The 21,168-nt window shown below is 44.8% G+C and overlaps 1 pseudogene; it reads left to right on the top strand.

The window, feature by feature from the left end:
• Positions 1-889: 889 nt before the first annotated feature.
• LOC120652532 lies at positions 890-20,649 on the top strand (annotated as a pseudogene).
• Positions 20,650-21,168: the final 519 nt, after the last annotated feature.

The raw sequence follows: 21,168 nt of genomic DNA, 5'->3' as shown, positions 1-21,168 counted from the left end.
CCCACTACCACCCAAGTATCGGCTTCCTGAGTTCACCAAATTCAACGGGTCAGAAGGAGCCAGCTCCATCGAGCATGTGAGCCGATACTTAACGCAGCTTGGGATGATCTCAGTGTCGGATCCGTTGAGGGTCCGGTTCTTCGGCCAATCTCTTACAGGCCCGGCTTTTGGATGGTATGCATCGCTGGCTCCGGATTCAATTCGAACTTGGAGGCAGCTTGAAGATCAATTTCATACCCAGTACCACTCGGAGACTGCTGAAGCTGGAATTGCCGACCTCGCCCAAGTCAGGTAGAAGCGAGGAGAGACTGTGTCAGAATACATACAGCGCTTCAGGGAGGTCAAGAACTGATGCTAGTCGTCACGCATCACAGAGAAGGAGGCAGTCGATCTGGCTGTCCTGGGACTCGCTAAGCCGATCAAGGATGTAGCTTTTCAGTTGGAGTTCACATCTCTGGCGCACCTGGTGCAGAAGCTTACAGCATACGAACATTACCATCCTGAGCTGTACCAGGACAAGTTCAAGCGCCATGTAAACATGGCCCAGGCGGAAGAATCTGATGGATCTGGCGAGGAGCAAGAAGTAGCCGTGGCAGAGTAGACCCGGGGGGCAAACCCTGTCCCGTGCAAGTGGGTCAAACAGCAGGGACTTGTGAAGGGCTTCGACTTCGACGTGGCCAAGGTAGAGCAGATATTTGATCTGCTCCTCAAAGAAAAATAGCTGAAGCTCCCAGAGAATCACAAGTTGCCGACGGCACAAGAGCTGCAGGGAAGACTGTACTGCAAATGGCACCACTCGTTCACTCATTCCACGGGTGAATGCAAGGAGCTACATCGTCAGATTCAATCGGCTATCGAGCAAGGCTGATTAATCCTGGCTCAACACACGATGAAGGTTGACACAAAGCCTTTCCCGCAAGCTAACATGGTAGAGCTGTCAGATCTCGGATCCAAGGGCCAGAATTTGGCATTCCAGATCAACATGGTGGGGCCCGTGCGCCGCCATGACAAGCAGAGGAGAGAGGCCGCTTCTGGCAAACGGCCGCAGGATAGACGCGAACTGGAACAACAGCATGTGACCGAAGAACAAGTGCGTCACATCCGCAATCAGCTTCCAGCTTCTAATCGGCTTCTGGAAAAATAACAGTACCAGTACAAGTTGCGTCGCCGATACGAATCGGAAGAAGACGAGTACGAGCACCACTCAGGAAGGACACTAGGGAGACGCCAGGGTGTACGCGACCACTGGCATTGCCCGTTCTTCAGGTACTGTTGGAACTCCGGCATGAGCCGATTGCTTACTGTAGATGATTGCTTGGAGTGCAGGCCTCGAGGACACCAGCAGGACAAGACATCAGTGTTCCGGCGCTTAGGGCCCGAAACACGTCATGATGACCGTATGAAGAGGCCAACCAGGGGCGATTCCGAGCAAGAAGAAGAAGAATACAGATACCATCATCCACGGTGGTATCCTAACGGGTTTAATCGGTCGCAGAAGCGCAGAGTGCATCGCTTGCGCAATCTGGAAGAGGCGGAAGCAAAGTACCTCGACGTGCTGAGGAAAGCGCGTCCGGATCTCGCGGAGCAAATCAGGCGACCGCGAAGGGAGGAGGGACGCCCTCCGAGAAAAGAGTGGCGCCCCGAGCAAACAAAAGCTAATGAGAAGTCATCAGCTGATGTGAACATGGTATTCGTGCTCCCATCGGAGTTTCGGGCACCCCAGCTGGAAGAATCGGCTGTTGCACAGCTGGATCTGGGTCCACAGCCGATCATCTTTGCGAAGCCCAAGGAGAAAATCTACAAGCACATGAAGGGATTATATCTCAAGGGCTTCATCAATGGCAAGCCTGTGAACAGGATGTTGGTCGACACTGGCGCCGCAGTCAACCTGATGCCATACTCTGTGCTGCGCCGATTGGGTCGTTCTTCTGCCAATCTGATCAAGACCAATGTGATGCTTAATGACTTCAATGGACAGCCATCAGAGGCGATGGGGGTCCTAAATGTGGAGCTGAAAGTGGGTCGCAAGACTGTGCCAACATCGTTCTTCATCGTCAACAGCAAGAGTACATACACAGTATTGCTTGGGAGGGACTGGATTCATGCCAACTGCTGTATCCCTTCCACAATGCATCAGTATCTGGTCCAATGGGATGGCGATGAAGTAGAAGTGGTCCATGCAGATGATTCCAGCAAAGTCTCGCTTGCAGATATGAATGCCTGGGACGCAGATGGACAAGAGCCGATCTCAGGGATCGCCCTGGAAGACTGTGATCGGATCGAGGCGACAAAAAATGGACTGAGGCTGGTCTTATCCACTAGCCTCACAGAGTAGACGCATCCTGGCATGCTACGGGATGTAATAGTAATAGAGAGGCCGGTCCCAGCGATCGGCCCCAAAAAATAGAAAAATCCTATGTGAGTTCAGAATTGTTACATCATGTACACACGATGGCCTGCTCTGGCAATTGGCCACTCATGGACTATTTGGTTTCGAATGATGATGGAATTATAGAGGCGGCCAGCCCGTGCGGTTGGCCTAATAATTTTTCCTGTCATCTCCCTGTGTTTGCCGCTGATCTCGTGGATAACGAAGACTCGCTTGCATTCACAGCTGATTTTTTAGACGACGACAAACTCGGATACGGGTTCACGTCAGCTGATGACTTGGAAGAGGTTGACATCGGTCCTGGGGATAAGCCACGGCCGACATTTATCAGCAAGAAGTTGGATCCGGCCTTGCGAGAGGAGATGATTGCACTACTGAAAGAGTACCGGGACTGTTTTGCATGGGACTACACCGAAATGCCCGGTCTGGATAGAAGCATCGTCGAGCATCGGCTCCCGCTTAAGAAAGGGGTTTCGGCCGTTTCAGCAACGAGCACATCAGATGAAGGCCGAAGTCCTAGAAGAAGTCAAGAAAGAGGTGGAGAAGATGTTGGATGCTGGGTTCATCAGGCTGTGCCGGTATGCAGAATGGATCTCTAGCGTGGTACCGGTACAAAAGAAGGATGGCCGATGGCGTGTCTGCGTCGATTTTAGAGATCTCAACAGAGCGACGCCAAAAGACGAATACCCGATGCCTGTTGTAGAGACATTGATCAATGCAGCTGCCGGCCACAAGATGATGAGTTTTATGGATGGTAATGACGGCTACAACCAGATCTTCATGGCCCCAGAAGATGTGAACAAGACTGCGTTCAGAGTACCAGGCGCAGTCGGCTTGTTCGAGTACTTGGTTATGACCTTTGGACTGAAAAATGCCGGTGCAACGTACCAACGTGCCATGAATTATATTTTTCATGATCTCATCGGCAAACTGGTAGAAATTTATATTGATGATGTTGTGGTCAAGTCCGAATCGGCTGGGGGGCATCTAGAAGATCTACGTCAAGTTCTGGAGCGAACTCGAAGATTTGGGCTCAAAATGAACCCAAAGAAGTGCGCCTTTGGAGTATCGGCCGGTCAATTTTTGGGATTCCTGGTGCATGAACGGGGAATTGGGATCGGCCTGAAGAGTCAAGAAGCTGTGAAGACAATGAAGCCACCTACTACAAAGAAAGAGTTACAGAGGCTTATCGGTAAAATTAACTTTGTCAGACGATTTATTTCTAATCTGTCTGGACGCATTGAGCCATTCATGGGTTTAGTAAAGATCTAATCCGATGATGAGTTTCGCTGGGGGGCAGAACAACAACAAGCTTTCGATGAAATTAACGAATATTTGTCCAAGCCTCCAGTGTTGGTTCCTCCTCAGCAAGATAGGCCGTTCTACGTGTACCTATCCGTGGGTGAGACTTCTATTGCTTCGGTGTTAGTCCAGAAGCACGACGGCCAGGAGAGGGTAGTTTTCTACCTCAGCAGGCGCATGTTAGACGCCGAGACCAGGTACCCTAAAATTGAGAAGCTTTGCCTTTGCTTATTCTTTACATGTACAAAGCTTCGCCATATTTTGCTCTCGGCGGAAACAATTGTCATATGCAAATCGGATGTCATAAAGCACATGCTGTCGGCTCCTGTCCTGAAAGGCCGGCTGGGAAAATAGATGTTTGCATTGTCAGAGTTCGATATTCGGTATCAGCCTGCAAAAGCAGTCAAAGGACAGGCACTGGTGGATCTTGTTGCAGACAGGATCAGCACGGATATTGCTGCACTATTTGTTCGTGCTTGGGCTATTTTCTTCGACGGATCGGCTTGTGATGATGGATGCGGTGTGGGAATTCTGTTGGTGTCGCCTCGAGGGGCGACTTACTCCTTTTCCATCAGGATGACTGCCCCGTGCACTAATAATTTGGTGGAATATGAAGCCGTTTGCAAGGGGATGGAACTGCTCCTTGAAGCTGGTGCAGAAGCGGTGGAAATTTTTGGAGATTCAAAGCTGGTGATCTCTCAGCTCACGGAAGAATATAGATGCGAGAGCGAGGCTCTTTTCCCAATATGGATGCAGTGCCGTGAGTTGATGTCGCAATTCAGGTACATCAATTTCCACTGGATACGCAGAACTCTGAACAATGAAGCCAATGATTTGGCACAGATGGCTTCCGGGTACAGGGAAGCAGCCGATGGAGTCGATGTGGAGGTTCAGTTTCTAGAACCCGGAGACTGGAGAGCCGATATCTTCAATTACTTGAAGGATTCGGCTCGGGGGGCAACCAGAAGGATAAAGACTCAAGGCTATGAAGTATATTCTGATAGGGGATGACATGTTCTACAGGACCTTGGAAGGACTACTACTTAAATGTCTGGGACCTTTAGAGTCAAATCGGCTCTTGCATGAGGTTCATGAAAGAGCTTGCGGTACTCATCAATCGGCTCATAAGATGAAGTGGCTGATTAGGCGATCGGGATATTATTGGCCTACCATGCTTGAAGATTGTTTCAAATATTATAAAGGATGTCAGGCATGTCAGAGGTTTGGCAAAATTCAGATAGTGCCAGCGTCAGTAATGAATCCTATCAACAAGCCGTGGCCATTCAGAGGTTGGGCCATGGACATGATTGGTCAGATCAACCCATCGTCTAGCAAGGGTCACCAATGGGTCTTAGCTGCCACAGATTATTTCACAAAGTGGGTGGAGGCAGTACCCATGAGGTCAGTAGCGTCAAGAGATGTGATCAGCTTCATCAAAGAGCACATCATCCATAGATTTGGAATTCCTCAGACCATTACGACCGATGGAGGATCGGTCTTTATATCAGAGGAATTCAGGAAGTTTGCCGATAACATGGGAATTAAGCTGATCAGATCATCTCCATATTATGCCCAAACTAATGGACAGGCTGAAGCATCCAACCAGAGCCTCATCAAGCTCATAAAGAGAAAGATCGATGAATATCCTAGGCGCTAGCATGAGGTGTTGGCAGAAGCTTTGTGGGCATATCGTATTTCATGTCATGGATCCACCAAGACGTCGCCGTACCATCTAGTCTACGGCCAAGACGTTGTGTTACCATGGGAGATCACGGCCGGATCAAGGCGTGCCGAGTTTCAGAATGATTTATCCGCTGAACAGTATGCAGCCTTGATGAACGATAATGTGGAGGACCTGACAGAACTAAGGCTTTGGTCGCTGGAGAAGATCAAAGAAAATAAGGCTAAAGTTGCTCGTGCGTACAACAAGAAGGTCAGGCCTAAAGATTTCCAGGTTGGAGACTTGGTTTGGGAGGCAGTATTGCCATTAGGAACTAAAGATAAAAAGTTTGGTAAATGGTCTCCAACTTGGCATGGGCCGTATAAGATTGATCAGGTCTTGCCTGGGAATGCATACATGCTCGAGGAATTGGACGGTATCAAGTTTCCTGTTGCTATCAATAGCCAACATCTCAAGAAGTATTTCCCGAGCATGTGGGAAGGCGAGTAACGAAAAGCCGATGAGATCCATCTGGCTGCAGTGTAATAGGCCAACACGTTGAGTTGGCCGCAAAAAAAATCATGACAGGCCAACACGCTGAGTTGGCCAGTAAAAAAAAGAGAGAAAAGAAAAGAGATAGGCCAACACGTTGAGTTGGCTTGTAAAAAAATATAGTAAAATACATATGAGGAACGAAACAGCCGATGTGTAACCATCGACTTAAGATGTTTTTAAACAAGTACAAGTTTCAGGTTAACAGGCAGTACTAATTGTATCTTGAGCCTATCTACTGGTTCAGGAATTCTTCTATGACATGGATGGCTTCTATACGGACGGCGTCTGCTCGTGCTGTGATTGCTTCGTCATCCTTGTCATCGCCTGTTACTATCTGCCGACTCAAGGTGCTTATCTCTGCAAACTCTGCTTGTATCTGCTCGGTTATTTCCTGGGTCTCTTGTTCGGAGTTTGCAATGGAAGCTTCTTCGGCCTGGATGAGCTTCTTGGTGGTACGGACCTTTTCTTCGAGTTCTGCCAGTTCTTTCTTCAGGAGGTCGAGTCGCTTCTTGTTGGCAGACACGTCAGCTTTGGTATCTAGAGTTGCCTTCTTCTGGTTGAGGGCCTTGCACTTTTGGGTAATGTTAGCTTTCAGAGAAGCTTGAGAGCGACGTGCTTCCATCCGTTGTTGTGCTTTATTCACTTCTATCCGAAAGAATGGAAGGTTGCTGGCTGGCCAGAGCTAGATTTGCAACGGCTCCGGAAGTTGGGTTTTTATTTGCTCGAAGATGTTCTTTATCTTGCTGGAATCATCAACCAGAGCAGTGATCGGAGTAGATAGTAGATCCTTGATGAGTTGAAGCTGATGTGCCAAATTAGCCGATTGCTGCAAAGATGATGTCTCTGCTCCAGGGACAGTCAGACCCATTGATGCCGGGTCAAAGGAAAGCAAACCTGAAATGTCAAAGCCCTATGGACATATCTAGAGTTAGAGCAAGGTGCATTTATAAAGCTATAGGCTGATTCAGAATTGGTTTTGTAATGTTACCTGTTCTGAAGAGGTGTTGGGCGATTCAAGAGCAATCGTCCTGTTAGAGCTTGTGTTGACATCGAGAACATCGACCGTGTCGGCTTGTTCTTCGTTTGCATCCATCAGTGCATCAGGAGTTGCAGCTAGCTCATGTTGATCCAGGTTTTCTGCATTGGGGATTTCTTCAGCTGCGTCCTGAAAATAAAATTACAGTCAACCAGAGTACACATGTATGAGATAAAGAAGAAGTTTCAGAGAAATGAGTTACCTGGTTGGTATTGGACTCTGATGGACTCGAAGAAGCTAGTGCTGGTTTCTTGATCACTCGCCTTGTGATCATCTTCCTTTTCTTGGTCAAGACTCGGGGGGCAGCGCTTGTAGGAGTTTGTCTTCGTTTGGAAGCCGACTGAAGTAAGTCTGGCTGAACAGTCATTATCACTTTCTTCATTGTTGGTGATCCCTTGCAGAAGAGTGTATCAGGGGTAGTTGGAAGAAAGTGGAATGGCTTCCCGTTGCTGGTCATAGGTTCTGGACCATCTTGTTGCTGCTAACAGGGTGAGCAGGATTAGCCAAGAGAAAGGGATAAAGGACTTAGAAGGAATAAAGTGCATAAATTCAGTACCTCTTCCTCGGGGATTACATATTCAAGATCGATTTGCTGCAGTCGAGGACCTAAAGCTTTTCTGAAGACATAAGTTTTCCACATGTTCCACCAAGTATCAAAGCCGATTGATGAAGAGGTGAAGGACAGATCGGCTGGTATTGGGATGTGGAGGTCATCGAACATGCTGTAGCATCTTGAACTGGTAAGACCGTCAGGCAGATCGGTCTGCTCTCCACCAAGTGGTGAATATGGAAGTGGGGAGGGACCTGTCCTAGGCCAAATTGCCGAGCTGCTATGGCTGATTGGTAAGATTCATAACCTGGCTTGATAATTCTATTAGAGGTGCTGATGCCAACGGGGAGGAAGCCAGGTCGAATCATCAGAGAATATAGATGCCGAGTGCTGTCGTCATCGGCAAAGTTATCTAATCTAAAGGCAGTTGGGTTCTCAAAGGATTCAGATTCAGTAAATGGGAAGTAGAGAGGATTATTTAGTCCTTTGTAGAAGACTCTGAACCAATTTGCTGCATCTGTTGAGTTTAATTTACTGCCAGGAAGGCTGAACAAAGCTTGGTCGTAGCTAGTACATCTAATTGGTTTGCCACTCTCATCAGGGAAAGAGTTCTTGGTCAGACCTTGGAAGTTTGGGATATGGTGCTGAAAGTATAGTTGTGCCCACAACTGAATAAACCACCAAGGGCCTCCAGTTCTCAGTTTCTTTTGGTTAAGCAAGTTAGATGTCATCAAATGGAGATATCTGTAGGTTTCTCCATGGAAAAGTTTACCTAGGCCGGTGCGATTGCCGTGGGCCAGGTGATAGGCCAAGGGAAGATAATTCTTAGTTGGAGCTAAAGAAGGACCACAGAAGATGAAGTGCTCTAGCCAAAGATTTAAGAAGGCTGTGTGTTCATTCTCAGTCACTGGACCTTTTATTTTCATGTGATGACTCATGTAAGTGCCCCAGTTTGTGCAGTTAACTTTGGAAGAAAGTTTGAAGGGGACTTCTGTCATTTTGTGAGCAGGATTAGGAGAACTAATATCTAGGCCAGTGATCATGACAACATCTAGCAGAGTGGGAGTCATGGGTCCATGACCAAAGAGGAAACAATTCAGTGCATCAGACCAGAAGTAGCCGATGGTTTTCAGAAGATTTTCATCTTTGTCAAGGGGTGACAGTGATAAGCTAAGTGCATCGGCTATGTTCAAATCCTGCCACAAGGGCATATGAGCTTTTGCTACTCTGTTGTACCATGTAATCCAACTCTCAGGGGGGTTAGGCCAGGCTCTTAAGCAGTCGGCCCAAAGGTTCATATCGATGTTTTGACTCACAAAAGGGATCCTATTTGCTTCACAAGAGATCAAATCTATGGGATTTTCATGGGTTTGTGGGCCAAGACAGAAAGATTTTGGATTGAGGGGATGCGGCAGAAGGATGTCTGACACCTGAAGCTCAGAAATTCAGAAGTATGCGTATGGTGTCATGTTTCAGAGTTTCAGTTTCAGAAGCTTCGTAAGCTGAAGAAAATTAAAGGATTAGGCCGAATATTACCATCAGGCCGCAGATTGCCGCATCATCGATTGCAGAGCTTGTCGTCTGAGCTGTAGAATCCGTCATGGTTCAGATCTGTTGACTCGAGGTTTAATTGCTGTGGGTTCTGATTCGAATTCCGACTGCTTGGAGAGTTCTTGCTCGAGTTTATGGAGTTTGGTTTTCGAATTGCGCTCGATTTCAAGAGTTTGGTTCAAGGTGGAAGTGATATTCTACTCCTATGCGGGTTGCTTCTAGTTTGAATTTCGTCGGCTCTTGGATATTTATAGAAGCCTGATGCGTTGCCATCGGCTTTTTGGAAGATAAACGAAGACACATGGGATTGAAGGGAAATTCAATTTCATTAAAGGAAACTGATTTCATATATACGAAATCATTACAAGGAAAGCCGATTTTACAAAGAAATCGATCCTTCGGCTTTGTGATCCTACTCCTACGACGCTACAACACTACTTCTACTGTTCGTAGGTACCTAGTACCTACGGCGCTTGGGGCTACGGGCTGGCGCACCCCCGCTGTTGTCATCGTCATCGTCGTCGTCGTCGTCGCTGCTGAAGGCGCTGCTACCGCCTTCAGACCCGGAGTTGCTCCAGCCGTCGCCGCCGCCGCTGTCCTCTTCCTCGCTGTCTTCCTCGGAGGACCCGAGGAACCGAAAGGGCTTTCCGCCCATCGGCTCGTCGTCGTCGGACGGGGAGTCGATCTCCTCTTCCGAGGAGGGGTCGACTTCGTCCGAAGAGAGGTCTTCCTTCTCGCCGCTCTCCGACTCCTCCTGGAACAGGAGCCGGAGGTCTTCTCCTTCAGTTTTGGGCTCGTCTTCCTCAGAGGCAACCCCGAAATCGAACTCCTCTGCATCCCAATGCAGAGGAGTCAGCGCTTCGTACGCTGCAGTCGGGTCCCACTCCGGCGTCGGCTCCCGACTCTCCAGAATAGAGTCGATGGAAGAAGCAGGGAGGGGGGAAGAAGAAGGGGAAGAAGAGGAGGAAGAGTCTCCGAAGGAGTTGGAGTCGGAGGAGGAAGAGATGGCCATGGCTAGTGAAGGATTGGGGTTTCTGCGCTACTGGCTCTAGGAAGAAGAAGGAGTTTGCTGTGGAAAAGAGCCGATTCGGGTGAGATTAAATAGTGAAAAGATGGGAGACGGATCGGCAGTTTTCACGTTCTACGAGGAGCCAGTTGCAGAGACGTTGCGTCTTCCTTGGTGGTTGCAGTGTGTTTAATGAACATTAACAGGAAGATGAAGCGACGGATTGGTTTTGGAACTATCATTGCCAAAAACCAGGGGGGCATGTGTTATCGCCATAAATTAACAGGATTAATTTATGGGCCAAAAACAAGATGGGATTAAATCAAAAGACTAAGAAGACTTATAAATCGGCTCCTGCGTGAGCATCTGGGCCACATGGGCCATGTATCCTTAGATTTAGTTTAAGATTGGAGATAGAGTCCGATCGGGACAAGATTAGTTTAGATTGTTTTCCAAGTCTCCGGACTATAAATATATATCCTTTGTTATTCGTAAAGGAGAGCGTCATCATGTCTCGCAAACAACAATCTCGGCGCATCGCCACCCCTAAACCTAGGGTTTCATCCAAGTAAGCGCCATGCTGCCCTGATCGCTTCTTGCGATCAGGGCAGCATTGTTCTTGCTCTTATCTTGGTATTACTCGTACTGAAGCGTTTTTTATGGCGAGTAATGCTAGTTATCTTGATGTTCGTAGCATGGCTTTTAGTAGATCTGTTGTGCTTTGTTGCTTATCATCTACGAATATCATGTTGTCTCTGTGCTATCACGTTTCAATCTTATGCTAGTTCTTGTCGCATAGAATTAGTTGCACAGAGGCAACCCCTGCTTCTTTTAAGTTTAGTAGATCTGATCTGTCACGGTTTGCTCTTGTTCTTAAGAGTTGGCGTAATATCTGCTAGGTTAGGCCTTGCAAACGGGTTGGACGATCCGGTGGCGTATTAGATGCTTTGCTTTAGTCTTAACAGGGAATTGATCCAGGAATCGGCTCTTGCTAGTTCTTAGGCCTCTGTTTTGGGTGTGGTTTAGTTATCTGTTACGTTTATTAGGCCTAGTCACGTGTAGGATGTTCCGGTCTAGCAGTGAAGCCTTTACCGTTGTGGATTAGATCAACTAGATTTAATTGAAGCAGCTTTATAGTTATTTGCTTTATTCATCAATATCCGGATAGATACAGATCCGATCTGACACCGGGACTTGATCGGCTCTTTAAAGCCGATGCAAGAGTCGTCCCGGGGAGCCGACCACGGCTCGGACTTACGTTTCCACGTGTTTGTGTGTGCAGATCAATCTTCGCAAGCACGTCCGCACCTTCCTGATCGGGTATAGGTCAGGTGGCACGCCCTGCGTCTTCACAAGCCGCAGCGCGTTGCTGGAATTGCGGGCCGACGAGGGAGCAGTGCCTGCCAGCGCCCCGGCGACCTCCCGGCTCTTCGTGTTGCCTGTCGCTGCTCGCCGGTGGGTTTCGACCGACAACAAAGTTTAAATAGAAACAAAACTAAAACAACCAACTTTTTGAATGGAGTAATAAAAAACATAGAACGAAGCATAAACCCATAGTTTCATTATTTTTAGAACTAATTCATCTCATTGAATATCTGCAAATTTAGGCTGTGCATTTTCAGTGGGGAGTGTCATTGCACAGTTATCAAGACCGGAGACTTGGTAACTGTGCCGGAAGAGTATTACGGTGATGACACTCCTGTCTCATCCTATGACATTTCCCATCCTCTCTCCTCATAAATGACTTTGCCATGTCAGCAAATTTGCTAATATGGCATGATATCAATATTTCAAATCGTATTATCAAACCTAGTTGTAAGGACATTGATAAGATAATTAGTTGTCGATCAGCTCGATTAATTGAGCCTAGTCGTAGTCTAGTCGTCCTATATGTTCCAGGACCGATACTATATATATAAGTCCCATATACTTATATATAGTATGTTGTTTAAAGCAAATATCAAGATAATATTGACGGTCAGATACTCACATGGTCACTAACTTTGTAATTTGTGAGTTTTGATATGTGGTTTAGACTAACTAGATTGGCGCTAAAACAATAGCAAGATAGAGAAGACCGTTAGAAAAACATTGCTGCTGAATTCAAATTCCAAATTATCCAAACATAATAAATTCAGGTTCGCAAGTTGTTGCCGCTGCAATAACAAAGAAATCCAAGGATGGGGCGGCCAACGGTGCTCGGGCGCTGCAGGTACGGATGGGCGGCTGGTGGTGTGGACAGGCACCGGTACGGATGAGCGGACGGACGACGGCTTTGCAGCTAGAAGCCTCGAAGTAACTCTCGCCTAGAGAGACTCATATACCAAAACCTAATGAGTCACCAAATTACAAGCCCAAAAGCTACCCAGACCTTGAGTTGTACACTAAACGCTAGTCGTCCACATGCTAATTGTATGATTAATTGCAGTTAGTCGACGATTAGTGGGACGACTAGAGTTCTAGTCGAGGTAATAGAGTCGGTGGCCCTTATTGATATCGGCAGACCGATAAGCGTGATTAGTCAAGACTAATTACGATTAGTCGAATGACTTAAAAACATCGTATGATATTTAATGCTCATGACACTCCTATAACTTCCTATTAAGATTGGTGTTGTGTTATTCTTACACTAAAATCATGGGGTGGTTCTATGACGATGGACCAAACCACACTGCATATACATAGATGTTACTGAAAATTAAACCCCAAGATGTGCATATTTGGCAGATAACCTTAGTACATGCCATGATAAGTTGGAAACGGTTTTCATCCTAAACATATCCAATTTGGGAGTAGAGTCAAACCTAATTGCTATTAATAGTTTGTCACTTGAAAGACGAGTGGTCCAAACTTTTGGTGGCATGGAATGGAAGGAAGAACTCGCTCCTTGTATGCACAGCTGTACATAGGGGTGGTAAACAGCCCAAGATTTTGAACTAGAAAATCTAAGGGCCGGGCCCTAAAAAGGTCGGGCTCTAATCTTATACAATTTTGAACTAAATAATTTAAAGGCCTTGTTGGACTGTGAAGAGAGCACTAGGGCCATGGCCCATTACCACCCCTAGATGTACATGATTAACAATATGAGAGGGCATGATTGGACAAGCCTAATCACGAATTAATTATGTCCACTAGTTTGGTACAATATGTGTATAGAATGGTTGATGCATTAATCATTTACCCCTAACAAGTATAAATACGGCATAAAAACCAGCACTCTAGTGGCATTGCCACACCAAAATCATGCAGCATTTGTCATAAACTCATATTGTCATATATAACACATCTGTTGTACCTAACACCTGTTTCTTATGCCATCTCACGCCAAATACAGTTCCATGATCTGAGGGTTTTTAGTCAAATCGCTCCTTGGATACACTCAAATTTCGTGTTAGACCCAAGACCCAGCCAAATCTCTGGTCAGTGGCCACCAAACGCATAACGAAGACTGGGCTTGGTCCGTTAGACCGTGGCCAGTTCTAGCATGGAAAATGTGCCACAGATTTCGTTTAAAAAAAAGGCCATGTAGCACCGATTTACATATCCACTGCGGGCCTAGTGGTTACAAGAGCCTCAGTAGCAACTGAGGTTCTGAGTTCGACTCCTCATGGGAGTGAATTTTCTAGGATTTAACGGCGTTTGTGCTTTCAGTGGTATGCGACGTTCCCGTCGACAGCGGAATGCCTGTGGTGACTTCGTCAATCTCGAGGATTTGCCGGCTCAGTCTCTCGGAGATGTTCATAGGGGTAGGGTTTGCGTGTGTGTATTCATAGAGATGAATGTGTGTGCGTGTTTGTGAGCGTCTGCGTCTGTACTGTGTTTCTAAAAAAACAACTCCTTTTTTTATTTTTTCCCCTGCGGCACTAATTAATTCTATTTCGACCTCCTGCAAAACCCTAGTTTAAGTTGGGGATGTACTGGTGGTGGCCATATTCTCAAACAGTTTCTAAAAAAAATCCAAATTTTAAACGCTCCATAATCGTTCACTTCTTTTATGGTGATATCATTCATTTTTCTTCTTCTTTTCAGTGGAATTAGATTTTTTTTTTTGAGGGGGGAGGGGGGGGGGGGGGTTCAGTGGAATTAGCTGACATATGAAACAAATGCAGCCCAATTGAGTTCCCACTGATGGGCCTTTTAAGCCAGCGTATGGGCCAAAACCAGTCACTTCCATCTTTTGTTTCCATGGCACAGACCGACTGGGTTTTTCAACCGGACAGCCCAGCAAGTATATCCATGAGCAACGTGGCTCTGCTCCTGTTTTTGTAGATGTAACAATGACAAAATTCATTGGTAATTTAACAACATAGAGCAAAGTTTTAGCGTATCGGTGTTATAATTCACTTGACACATGTCTCTGTATATTTGTAAAATTCCTCATTAAGTCTTGGAAGTATAATAAATACGTGAACTGAAGTTACTTAGCACAATCTACTATGCTTGAGAAATCCATCATACCATCTAAAAGCAAACATATAACAAGATGTGAATATTTATTTTTCTCAAAAAAAGATGTGAGAATTTAAGGGTTATTACTTTGTGGTTGTAGATATTTTGGCATTTACTTAAGAAATGAGGACATGATCAATATATAACTGAGAAGAGGCCGTGATCCAACCGAACAGAGTGAATTGCGGAGATGTTCATATGCATTGCGTGGGGGTTTTATTGTCATTTAAAGGCGACAAATTTATTGGTCAATACTCCATCCATTCCAAAATGTTAGTCATTTTAGTTTTATTCTAAACCGAACATCTTTAACTTGGAGCAAATTATAGAAAAATATGTTAACTTGGATCATGATGAACTTGATGAAGCTAATTTGATGTTATAGATGTTGGCGTATTTTTCTATAATTTGTTTCAAAGATAGACAACATTGGTGGATTTTTGTATAAATTTGATCAAAGTTAGATAAGTTTGAATAAGGTCAAAACTAAAATGACTAAGTTTTTTAATGGAGGGATAAACGGCATAGAACAAAGCTTAAACCCATCTTTCATTATTTTAGAACTAATTCATCTTACTGAACATCTGTAAATTTATAATGTGTTATAAACACAATAAGGAATTGTGTTATCGTTACACTAAAATCATTGGGTTTTTCCTATATATATAGATGTAACGAAAACGAAAGCCGGGATGTGAATATTTTAGTGGATAACCTTCAGTGCATATACTATATAGGCCATGATAAGTTGCAAACCGTATTCGTCCTCAACCTATGCGCAACTTGGAAGTAGAGTCAAACTTAATGTCACAAGTAGTTTGTCACTTAAGGTTATTGTCGCAACCGGTTTCAAAAAGGATCCGAATGCATCTCATATGTGCGACAGAATCAAATTACACATATAAAAATAGACGTCAAGTAAATGTATCAAAGACAATGTTAAAAAAGTAAACAAGATAGAGTAAATAGCATTATTACACTCCGAATAAAATAGACTCCGAATAAAATAGACTCAAAAGGTCTTAAATATTTCATCGATAACCTAAACGAAATCTTCGGCAATATCTTCTTCCACAGGCAGATGGCAAAGAACGCACGCCTAGAACTCTTCGAAGTCGTCATAGTTCTCCACTTCAATGTTCTCTTCTGAGCAGCAGTAAGGCAAATGTGAGTACTCTTATAGTTGGTACTCAACAGGTACAAGAAAACATGCAAGGCCAAGAGAGGCTAAAGGGGTTAGTATTTTTAGTTGGTCATATTTTAATTACAAGCATCTGATTACTAAGTTTAAGTTTATACCACCCACTTATACATAAAGCAAACAACATTGTAACAAAACCAAGGTACCACAAATTAAGTTATTCTTTAAGTTCAATCATCATGTGAGGGTCCATACCGTTCATGACCGTGAGCATGACTGATATATCAGTTTTACACTCTGCAAAAGTTGTATACTTTTGCCACAAATCGTGTTTCCCTATTTTGCACTAGTTTGCAAGGCCCTTAAATACTTCCTTTAGTGAGTGGCGACAGATCCACCACGAAGCCTTTTACAAAGACATGAAAAAAACTAGATAGTCCGCTAGAGTTTCAGTAGTGGCTTCAACTATAACCCTCCCTAATGGTCAGCATCTTAGCAAAGACGGTTACCACAAGAGGACCGGGCTATACCCCAACACTAACCCCTTCTTGCCCTTTCAGCAAGGCTACCAATTAACTACACGCCTAATTAGTCAACTAAGGTCAGAACCATGTGATAATTGTGGATGTACGGTTTTCTTAGGTGATTCTCCGTGTTCCAATCAAACAAAACTATTTGAGAGTATATCCCCAACTTAAACTAGGGTTTTGCGGGAGGTCAAAACAGAACTAATTAATGCGGCAGGAAAAAATGAAGAAAAAAAGGAGTTGATGGGACATGTAAATCTGTGCCACATAGTTTTTTTTTGGAAACGAAATCTGTGACACATTTTCCATGCTAGAACTGACCATGGTTAACGGACCAAGCCCAGTCTTTGTTATTCGTTTGGTGACCAGAGATTTGGCTGGATCTTTGGTCTAACGAAACATGAATGTTATCCAAAAAAAATCAAAGAGCAATTTGACTTAAAACCCTCGTATCATGGAACTGTATTTGGCTTTTAGTATGAGATGGCAAAAGAAACAGGTGTTAGATGTGTACGATCTTCATCTATTTTATATCTACTAGGAGTACATGATGATCCATCTATTTATCTAAACATGAAGGCTTTATCCTTTTTATACTTAGTTTGACTTCTTCAGCATGGTTGCATAGATCTCTAGGATGATAATAATATTTTTCCTTTTCTTTTTAATCAATGATTTGCATGTGATAGTATTTTTTATGGTTATCAACTCAAATAAATATGCAATTCAAATCTTAATTTAGGTGTCTGATATGAAAGTTTACACCTTGATATTATGTTGATGGGTCCACCACATATTTGACTATGAGTCTATGACAACCACTGTATGAATTTGGTGTGGCAATGCCATTAGACTACTTGTTTTTATGCCCCTTTATACTTGTTAGGGGTAAATGACTAATGCATCAACCATTCTATAGACATATTGTACCAGACTAGTGGACACAATTAATTCGTGATTAGGCTTGTCCAATCATGTCCTCTCAGATTATTAATCATGTCCTCCCAAACTTGTCTCTTAGGCAAGTTTCAGTGGGAGCATCAGGAGTTTCATGGAATTAAATTTTGAGAGAATTATTTCTTTAGCTCTAAAAAGAGTTGCGATTAGTTTCTTGGTCTTTTTTCTCTTGAACTTGGCTATTTGGCCCATAAACAAGTTTTGTTTAGTTTCTCGGCCCTTCCGTCACCTACAGTTTTCTATTAATAGCAATTTCTACTTTTCATAGCTTAAATGACATGTTGATGATTTTTTCTGAATCCAGCATGCTTAGATTTGAGTCCAGTGAAATTTTCACTATTTACCATGTTCCTACAATTTTATGTGATTTTAAAACTTAAAATAGATTTATAAATGCCTAGAAATTATTTTACTAGTGGGGAAAATACCAAAATTCATGGAAAAATTCTTTATGTTGTCATTTTCTTAGCTAAAAACCTAAACTGATGTGTTTGAATGTAATTAGATTGTAGCCCTAACTGCGATTGACCGAAGGGCCAAGAAACTAAACGAAACTTGTTTTGGAGCCAAATAGCCAAGTTCAAGAGAAAAAAGACCAAGAAACTGAGCACTAGGACCAAGAAAATAATTTTCTCTTAAATTTTTATACCATATCAGCAATTTTTTGACATGATGATTATTACGAGGACATAGAAGGGGGGTTTTATTAGATGAGAGGAGTTTCATCCTAATGACACTTATCTAGCTTTATTACTAAGTTTTCAATCTTGGTGATGCTGTAATGAAATTATGCACTGATTAGTTTCACCCATAAATGCAATAATCAATTGATAACATGACACTCTTCAAAACCACGCAATAAAATCTTGCACCAAAAATAGATGTAACGCCCTATTTCTGAAGAAAAAAACAAGAGTAAAAAAACACTAGCTACCCCGTCTCTCCCTCCTGCTCTGTTTCTCCTCGCTCAGCCCAAAACCGTCCAGCCCATCTCTCTCTCTCTCTCTCTCTCTCTCTCTCTCTCTCTCCCCCCCCCCCCTTGCGCAGCCCACTCCAGCCCAACTCATCCCCAGCCCGATCCACCTCCATCCCCTCTCTCTTGCTCTCACTCCCCACCCCCTCCCCCTTCCGTCATTTGGCCTCCTTCCCCTCACCTGCATTCATGTCCGACCGTTACTCCTCTCTCTTTCTCCCGCCTTCTCTCAACTTCACTGCCGCATTGATGGCCCCCTTATCCATGGCCGCCATTTTCCGCCCCCACGACCTCCCTCTCGCCGCCAGTAACTGCTGCCATCATCCCCTCTCCTTCATGGATATCACAGTCATTACCAAGCACCACCGCCGGTGCCCTTCCCCTTCTCCTCTCCCTTTCTTCACCTGCTATAAAGCGCGCACCCGAGCACGCTGCTCCTCTCTTCCAAACCACCCTCCTCCGGTCACTCTCTTGCTCCGCCTGCCACCACCACACAACGCCGCCACGCGCGTTCAACCTCCGTTTCACCACGTCACCGCCCCCAACAACTCCGATCGCCGCTGAAGCATCGCCGCGTGGTGAGGACCGCTGCCGGCCCTTTTCCCCTCTGGTTCTAGCTTCTCCGTACCGTCAATTGCATGCTGGAGCTCCTTGTCCATGCCTCGCCATCATGGGCTCACCCTAGCCGCCGCACCGCCGTCGTCGTCTCCTCTCCCTCCTCAACTTCTCTACGTACGAAGCCGAGCACCATAGCACTGTTCCGACCAACTTCGGCGAGCTCAACGCCGCGACTGCTCGCCGCTGACATCCTGAGCTGCTAGCGCAGCCGAGTCCCACGACGCAAGCCGGACCACGCGAGCCGAGCTATCCTGCCAACCCATCGTCGAGCCACCCACCTAGCTGAGGCAAGCCCGAGCCGCTCCCACACCGTCCGATCTCGATATGACGGATCAGTCCGATCTGACCCAAGTCAATACCGGTCAATCCTAGCCGCCCACCAACTCTTTTTCTGAAAAGCCCCGCTGTTTCTCTAAAATCAACCCTCAATACATCTGAATTCAAAAGTAATTACAAAAAAGATTCTTTCCTTTATGTTTTAGCCCTTGTTCTTTCTAGTTTTTGTGCCTACCGTCCTTAGACCCTTGTTTTACACATTAGACCTCAGTTTATACTTGTAATTGGGTTTTAGCCCCTAGCTTCTTCATATCTAGCCTCTGGAAGTTCAAATTTCTCATAAATAAGCCCTTAGAACCTTGTTTTAGCCATATCTCCCTCGGTTTAACTCTGCTTTCATCAATTCTCGCGCTCACGCAATTCTTGCATCATGCTCAACATCTTTTTAAGCTACCATTGCCTCCCCCCCCCCTGTTTCTGTCCTTTTACGTGTTGAGCAATGGTACATGACAACCACGATAAACAGTTCTTGTGGTTCACATTTTCTACCAGCATCCCAATGCCACTCATTTGTAGACCACGGCGTGTAGGTTGTTCATGAGGAGTTTGGCATTGTTGAGGGCCTTATGACAATTGTTCATGCCACATCAGGTTTGTTACTGATCATTTCCAATTGTCTTTATCTATTATAAGTCATGTTCTAATTTCAAGTTACATTCAAAAAAAAAATCTTATTTTCCATGTCCAGGTCGCCAGAACACCGTTGACGCCCCTTGGAGATTTGGATGAAGGATTGGAGAAAAGGACGTGCGTGGTGCTGGTCAAAATGTAATTCCTAGCCCCACTGACGCATCAACAATTCTTAAGGTAAAAAGGCACGCTGTGTGTCAGTGTGCGTATGTTTATTTTTCAAAAATAAAAAAAACTTTTACCTTTAGCTGATTGATTTCTCTGTACTGTAAGGCTGTTGGAAAAGTCATACCTGAGCTAAATTGGGAAACTCACTGCCATGCTCTTTCTGGTTCCAACACCAAATGTCTATGTTGTGGACTGGACATGCTGGATCGAGAGAAGTGCCTCATATGATGATGTGAAAGCAGCCATCAGGTATGCTATCTACAACTCTCATCTATTCACTGCATGTTACTTCTGCTCGATTCCTTGTTGAAAAAGGAGTTGTCAATAGTTTTCGATGGCGTAGCGCTCCAGACTCTGCAACAAACCTTACACATCATCTCTTTGCTTCAGAGTGGCATCAGAGGGCGCTCTGAAAGTTTATTCTAGGATACACAGATGAGGACGTTGTTTCCAATGACTTCGTTGGAGATCCCAGGTGATTATTACTTGAATAATCCAGGCACATAACCTAATTAAGGTGGTTTAAATCGCCTCTGTTTTCGTATATCGAAATCAGGTCGAGCATCTTTGACGCTAAGGCTGGTGTCGGACTGAGCTCTTCCTTCATGAAGCTTGTGTCATGGTACGACAAGAAGTGGGCCTACAGGTGAGAGCGATCTTGCTGCCACTTGTCGCATTGTTTGTTGAAAGTTAAATCTTCAACTGGCCTCAAGTTTCCTGCGCTTTCTCGATCTGCTTTGATCCAGCAACCGGATTCTGGACCTGATCACCCACATGGCTCTTGTCAGCACCAGGCACTGATGCGTCCGAATTCCTCATTCCACCAGTAGCCTAGTGATGAAAGCTGCTCTTTCCATGGCTGTTTCTCCCTTTTTGTGTGTGTGTGAGAGAGAGAGAGTTCTCCCTTTGTGTTGTCTGGAATAACATGTGATGTGAACAATTTGGACTTATGTAAAAAATGAACGTAGTCCTGTTTGTCATAAAAAAATGGCGGTGGATGTACATTTGCATTATTGCATAGGGAAAGATTCAGTATTCGAGTATAAAGGTTTCCCAAGGAAAAAAAATACATGCCCTAGAAGGACTGCATGACCCTTCATGCTCTAGCCATATCCAAGCAATTTTTCTAAAGAAAAGTAGTAGTTTTCTCTGTTTGAAAATAAAATCTCAGTAGCATGCAATTTTTCATGAGCATGAGGCTCCTAGTTTTCTGGTGTAACTTCACGAATTTCATACACACATAATCCCATAAAACTTTAGAATTTCAATTGCATTGAGTTCGAAACAAACCCTTCGAATTATATATCATCATCACTACTA

This window comes from Panicum virgatum, chromosome 1K, assembly GCF_016808335.1.
Source record: "Panicum virgatum strain AP13 chromosome 1K, P.virgatum_v5, whole genome shotgun sequence".
Lineage (NCBI taxonomy): Eukaryota > Viridiplantae > Streptophyta > Magnoliopsida > Poales > Poaceae > Panicum > Panicum virgatum.
Note: the sequence above shows the minus strand (reverse complement) of the source record. Positions and strands in the feature narration are given on the sequence as shown.